At 51.6% G+C, this 7,300-nt stretch overlaps 1 protein-coding gene across 4 annotated transcripts in view; it reads right to left on the reverse strand.

Moving 5' to 3' along the window:
* Window positions 1-6,886, reverse strand: part of DNAJB6 (DnaJ heat shock protein family (Hsp40) member B6) — a 77,108-nt gene extending 70,222 nt beyond the window's left edge. For 3 of the 4 annotated variants that reach the window (XM_032840160.1, XM_032840159.1, XM_032840157.1), the window contains exon 1: window positions 6,793-6,885. The gene's annotated coding sequence lies outside the window, so the exon portion shown is untranslated. Of the gene's footprint in view, window positions 1-6,792 lie in introns of all 4 variants that reach the window. The other variant, XM_032840158.1, reaches the window with a different exon arrangement.
* Between the last annotated feature and the right edge of the window lie 414 nt (window positions 6,887-7,300).

Genomic DNA, 7,300 nt, shown 5'->3' on the forward strand with positions numbered 1-7,300 from the left:
CGCGTGCTCTGACAAATAAATAAAAATAAAATCCTTCAAAAAAAAAAACTACAAAAAGCAGAAAACGTGTGGAAGACAAAAGCACCAAAAAATCACAAAGAAAGGCAGGGAAAAAAATCAAGAACATTAACAATTTGTTAGATGTTAATGCAACTGACAAGGACCTTCTTTAGACTCTCTGGAGGCCTCACTACCTACTTGCCCGAAGGTCAATTCTCGTGCCACCATCAGAAACACACTAAAACTGTTTTTCCCCAATCAACCACACAACAGTGCAGGTAGGTGACCTGAGTGCACCTGCGGCCTACAAGGCTAAACCCAGGCAGTGCAAGTCATTTAGATTAGCATCTAATTAGACTTTTCATACTAGCAGCCGGAGTTTAATTTGGCAAGTAAAAAATACATGGGAATGGGGCGCCTGGGTGGCTCAGTGGGGTAAGCCTCTGCCTTCGGCTCAGGTCATGATCCCAGGGTCCTGGGATTGGGCCCCACATCGGGGTCTCTGCTTGGCGGGGAGCCCGCTTCCCCCTCTCTCTCTGCCTACTTGTGATCTGTCAAATAAATATGTAAAATCTTTAAAAATAAAAAAAAAATTTAAAAAGGTTCTCGAGGGCGCCTGGGTGGCTCAATGGGTTAAGCCGCTGCCTTCGGCTCGGGTCATGATCTCAGGGTCCTGGGATCGAGCCCCGCATCAGGCTCTCTGCTCAGCAGGAAGCCTGCTTCCCCCCCTCTCTCTCTGCCTGCCTGTCTACTTGTGATCTCTGTCAAATCAATAAATAAAATCTTTAAAAAATAAAAATAAATAAAAATAAAAAGGTTCTCGATTTCTCCAAGTAGATGTTACAATTATGAAAAATAAGCTGGGGTATAAACACAATACCGAAGATACTCCCTCAGAGTGAAGGCTGGTAATTCAAGCATCATTTCCCTACCGCTGCTTGCTACTTTAACCCATGTACCATGACCTGAATACCAAAACACCAAGCTCGGATTCCCAAAGCAAAGTCAGCTACCATCTCCTATAATTACTCTACAGGCAAATTAAGCCATTATGATTTACATTTATAAATTTTATTAATAGAGAATTTTTGTTGGTAGAATTCTGGGTAAAGTAACTCTGGTCCTTTTTTCTAAGTATCTGAGACTTCCCCTTTGCAATCAAGAGAAGTGAGTGCATAGACTTACCACCCAAACTACCTTTACTGACTTCTATTCCTGTGTAACACTGAAAAAGTACCAGAAAGGCACTCTAGGGGCTCCCAAACCTCTTGGTTACCTTCAAAAACTCACCTTATTCACTTTAAAACTTCCTCTGACCAACCTAACCACCTCATTTTTCTCTAAATACATGGATAATCTCGAATACAGACCCTTGAATCAAATACTCCTCACCAACTGCCAGCAGCAGTCTGCAGAAAAAGCAAAGCCCCAGCCACAAAGAGAACAAATGCTCCTGGCCCAAAATAAAGAAGTTAAATGTAACAAAACATGTGCACCACTAAACTAGTACAAACTTACTACCCCTCCACCAAATACCACCTCCCCCCAACCCTGCCCCAGAAACAGGCTGTTGACAGAAATGATCTCTACCCGGTAAGGCAAAGATGAGGAGACAGTGAGAAGGCTGGTCTCAGAGAACACATGGGACCAGACCCTCTCCTAACAGTCCCTTCCCCTAGAGGACCTTATGGGATTCAGGAGGCACAGCTTGGCTTCTGTGTGCTCTCACCCTTGGAACTTCTCTATCAGCTTTGACTATAAATACATCAGTGTTACTTGATGAGCTACGTGAGGTGCTGCAGGACGAGTCGGCTCTATAAAGCCAAGTGCTCTCTGAGTTGGCCCCCTTCAGCTACGCAGCCTTGCTTTTACAGTTTCTGAAGGCGAGGGAAGCCCAAGAATAAACACAGGCCCAGCGGGACGGCCGCAAGCACATCATCCTCAGACGTCTACAGACCATCCCGGAGCCAAGGTCCTCAAGTGCAGTACAGGACTTAGACACCTCCAGGCTCTCAGGTCTTACTCTACAGCCCAAAGGCTGGCCACCCACCCATAAGACGTTACTGGACAGAAGTGACCCTCTTTCCACAAGACCTTTCTCAAATGCCTCTACCTAACATCTAACAAACCTCCCTCTGCTCGCAAAAGAAAAAAACACAAAAACCTCCTTTGTTCTTTCCAATCTGTGAAGACTGAATGTCGGGAATGGGAGGAGAAACCCTCCTCCTTGCACGACGCCTCTTCTCCCAGACTGCCACTCATCACACATCACCTTAACAGAATTCCAGCGAAAGGTCACGTATCCACTGAACACATTCCCAATCTTTAGCTTAAAAACCAGCAAATCAATATGCTCTTTACTTCTATTAATTCAGAAAGGGGATAACTGTAAAGAAAACTTTATTTTTAAGATTTTATTTTTAACTAATCTCTACACCCAACATGGGAGTTTGAACTTACACCAACCCAAGATCAAGAGTCACACAGTCCAAAAAAATAATAATAATAATTCACATGCTCTACCAAGAGCCACCCAGGTGCCCCAATAAACTGTTTTCTTAAACGTTTAATTCTTCTGTGGCATCAAGCTAATTTAGTGGAATGCCGTTTGGTTAATGGAAATGAAAGCACCCAGTACATTTAACAAGAAATCAGTACATCTGAGGGCATCTGGGCATCTCAGTTAAGCATCTGCCTTCAGGGTCCTGGGATCGAGCCCTACATTGGACTCCCTGCTCAGCCAGGAGTCTGCCTCTCCCTTGCCCTCTGCTGCTTCCCCTGCTTGTGTTTTCTTTAAATCTTTAAAAGGGGAGGGACAAAGGAAAAGAGAGAGAGAAAGAAGAAGCTAAAATAAATCTGGAGAAGTTACCTATGTATGATTTCATTACCTGAGAATTCTCATAATGGGGGGGCTGGGGACAGACACACAGAAGGGAACCGTCACTCCTTCCCACAAACCATCTACTTACATATTTGTTACCTAATATGCCTCAAGGATTCCTGAAACAAACAAGGAAGCTACTTCCACTGAACTCAAGATCTGAGACCAATGATTGCCAAAACCGGTAATTATCGACTATTAGACACTTATAGGCACGACTAATTTCCTTTCATTAAAATAAAATAGAAAATGCGTCAAGTACCCAGTCCCGGTTTGTGAATGCAAAGTGGGTATTTCTGCCCCCAACTTTCGGAAAGTCTGGATTCCATTATTAATCACAGAAGGGTCATGAGGACAAAGACAAACCAGGAAGGATCCAATCCAAACAAGGTTTTCTCAGCACTGTCGGTCTGGGGCGACGCCTTAGGCACACAAGGAGCACAGAAGTGGCGATTCCAGGCCTACCCCAGAGGAACACACAGGAAGGTCCTGGAATCCTGTGTTGGTGAAAAGGAGAACAAAAATTTTAAAGGGTACAAATCACATACCACCCGAAGAAATCACCCTTCCAAATACAATTGATCCTTGCAACTCACCTTAAGAATCCTAAAATAACTGGAGTATTTTTATAAACAAAACACACAAAAAAAGAAACCCCACCAACTCACAACGCACGCAATTCTACTGCCTCAGAGCCACTTGTGGTACCTACTGTTTCCTACTTAGGATGGTCAAAACTCCCCACAAATGTTAAGAAAGGACCAAAGTTTTCAGAGAAAACCCAGCTATGCCCAAATAAGGAATAGCTTTTGAAGTAAGATGTTAGAGGTGTAAATAAAAATACACTCCTCCCCACTTTGACATACAATGCGACCCTGAGGAACTTAACTGCCTTTATAATTTTTTCAAGATTTTCAGTCCTCTCTACATCCACCACAGAGCTTCAACTTACACCCGGAAACCAAGAGTCACACGCCGCAAACAGAGCCAGCCAGGAGCCCCTACCTGTTTTTTGTTGTTGTTGTTGTTGTTTTCAGAAATTAATTTTCCCCACCTTAAAAGTGAAGTACTTAAATAAACAGTACAAAGAACAACAGGTATTTTCTAAACTTACTTCTTTCTTAGGTAGGATATTAAAACAAAAAGGGTGAACAGTGATCCTGCATGCTACCATTAAAGGACAAAATTTGGAAAAAAACCTATAATTGATATATAATAAAAGCATCAAAGTTCTCCAAGCTGAGTTACCCATTAACTCATTTCCTTTAATTAGGTTTTAGATGGTCTTTCCAGGGCGCCTGGCTGACTCAGTTGGTACAATATGTGACGCATTATCTTGGGGCTATGAGTTCAAGCCCCAAGTTGGGGGTAGAGATTACAGTCGCTTGTCCTTCCACTCCTACGTTATCATTCCTGTCACTATACTTATCTTCAACCTTGCTGTTCTTCTACCTCCTTAATTTATTTTTTTAAAGGTTTTATGTATTTATGTGACCGACAGAGATCACAAGTAGGCAGAGAGGCAGGCAGAGAGAGGGAGAAGCAGGCTCCCTGCCTCCCGAATTTCAAGTTCTCACAAATCCTATGTATCAAAAGAGAAAGGACAGCATTTGTTAATTCTTGCCACTGTCCCCATCCTAATTCCCCAATAAACCTGCAATTACGCCCATTTCACCACTAGGTGGTGTCCTGGGCAAAAAAAAAAAGCAACCCAGATTTCTAACACAGACCACCCCCTACCCTAAATCAGATTCGTTTCCAGGATTTCAACAAAAAAAGTTTTTACATATTCTGTTAAAATATCCCCTTACAAATAGAGGCCGATTCCATTCACTTGATCCTTACCAACAGACCTCAGAAAAGGCATGTCATGAGCCTTACCCATTAACACAGCAGCTGACCTTCAATGGGCGGACCCACCAGCAGAAGGTAACAGGGAACATCACCAAGGTGACGCGGTCAGCATTACACAGCAACCCTGAAAAGCTGAACTTACAGTAACTCACTGAGCGTGAGGGCGGGGGGGGCCTCAGTCGGTTAAGCATCTGCCTTGTGCTCAGGTCATGAACCTGGGGTCCTGGGATGGAGTTCCAGGTCTGAGCAGGGAGTCCGCTTCTGCTTCTCCCTCCACCTGTGTGTTCTTCCTCTCTGGCGCGCACGCTTGCGCTCTCAAATAAGTAAGTAAGATCTTTAACAAAGGAACTCACTGAGTTTTAAAGTGCCCTCTCTAAAACTAAAAATATGCAGACACCACCCCACCGCGAAGCTGGTTTTTGAGTTTCCTGGTGAAAAACTACTGACGGTGCGAGCTGTACTGGATCTGTAACAACTGTGTGTTTACAACTGTCCAAAACAGCGTTAACACAAGGGAAACTGGTTCCACTCTTAATTCTCACACCTACGAAAGCAGTGGGTTCGCTAAAACAGAAAAGCTGTCGCCCGCCACGGAGCTGCGAGCAGCGTCCCTCCCTGCCCGTGACCCGGTCTGCAGCACGGTACTCAGCAGAACTCCCCACCCGGCCCTCCAGAGACGTCTGTCCTGCAGCCAGGAACACCCTCAAACCACCAATGTCAAACCAAGAAAACAAAACTTAAAACACTGACGATTTTCCTAAAGGACGCTGAAACTCCCAATCTGACCATCTCCTACAGCAACAGGTCGAGTCCGTTCAGGCCGATCTCAAAACTCAACTTCCCAAACCGCCCCCAAGCCAATTCGCCCCCGAATTCGACGCGCAGGATCTAGAACGTTCCGCGGCTCACTGGAGAGAAGGCGCCGAAAAAGCCCTCCCGTTGTGTTACCCACCGCGCCAGTACCCGGAGCGGCGGGAGTCCCGACTGCGTTTCCCGGAGAGAGACCGTAAGTAAAGCCGAGGCGGAGCCGGGAAGGAACCGCACAGCCACCGAACACTTCGGAGCCGCGTAATTCCTAGAAACGACAGTGAGCCCGAAAACCGACCGGCGAGAAGCTCGGTGCCACGGTTTCTCCCGCCTCTCATCGGACCCTGCTCGTCGTCGGACCCGAGTCCTCCCCAACTCGAGCCCCGACTTCCAGGACGCCGGCTGGGGCAGGGCGCGGAGGAGCGCAGCGCCGGCCCCTCACGGGGTGACCTTGCCGCGCGGCCATGCCCCCGGGCTCGCGCGAGCAGGCGACGGCCACGACGCGCTCGCAGACCTTCGGGGACCACACGCGGCCCGCGGCGGACGCGGCCCGCGCCGACCCTACCCTTACTTGGGCAGCAGCTGATGAGAACCCAGGGCACAGCGGCGCGCTCCGCCCCACAGCGAACTTCCGAGAAGCCCCGAAGTTCCGGGCACGCGGCTTCGCGTCTCCGGGGCCGCTTCCCCGCCGCCGCCTCCCGCGCGGCCGCTCCTCTCGCCGCGAACCCACCGGCTCCGGGCCCGTCCACGCGGGACTCGAGGGCAAACAGGCCCTCCTGCCGCACGGCCCCCGCCGCCGCCGAGCCCGGGTCCGCGCCGCTCGCCCGCCCGCCCGCGCCCGGCACTGGCCCGGCACGGGCCCGGCCCAACCGCCGGCGCGGGGCCGGCCAAGGGCGAAGACCGCCCCCGACTCCCGGGACCCGGGACCCCGGTCCTCCCCCGGCCTCCATGTGCCGGCCCGACGCCCGCCCCGGCCCCGCCAACCCCCGGGCCTGCCGTCCACCCCCGACCCCCGACGTCCGCCCGCGGCCGCAACGCCGGCGCCCCTCACCCGACGCCCCCCCGGCCCCACACCGGGACCCCGGCCTCACCCCGCGGCCCCGGCCCCCGACAGACACCCCAGCCAGACGCCCAGCCCCGAAACCCCGACCCCACACAGCAGGCCGCAAGTCCCGACCCCCGACCCAACTCCCCTCCCCGGTCCCCCACACCGGCCGGACGCCCGACCCCCGCCCGCGGGCGACCCTCACCGAGGACAGGGAGCCGGCGGCGAGCAGGAGGCGCGGCGGGGCGGCGGCCCGGGTCCCCTCGGCCCGGCACGGCGGCGGTGGCGGCGGTGGCGGTGGCGGCTCCTCGCGCTTTCCTTTCTCTCCTTTCTCCGACAACAAACAGGAAGTGCGTCACGCGGCGGCGGCGCGGCGACGAGCACTTCCGCCCGGCTCTGACGCCGCGCATGCGCCCCGCCCCGCCCGCCTTCCCGAAGATTCGCGGAGGCTGGACTGGGGGGGTGGGGGTGGAGGGGAGGAGCTCCCGCGAGTGTTGCTCGGCGTCCGCGGATCCGCGGGGCGGCGGCGGGCGGAGGAGGCAGGGCTCGCGGCCGTCGGCCTCCCCTGGTGTTCGGCCTGCCGCGGCCGCCCGGGACAGGCCTCTCTGACGTGGACTAGCGTGGGCGGTCACGTTTAAGGACCTACAGGCCCAGTGTCGGCCTGAGCCGCAGCGACCCCTTTGTACAAGGGCACGTCGGTGCAGAGGGGTCGT

This window comes from Lontra canadensis, unplaced genomic scaffold (assembly GCF_010015895.1).
Source record: "Lontra canadensis isolate GAN:19392208 unplaced genomic scaffold, GSC_riverotter_1.0 scaffold111, whole genome shotgun sequence".
NCBI lineage: Eukaryota > Metazoa > Chordata > Mammalia > Carnivora > Mustelidae > Lontra > Lontra canadensis.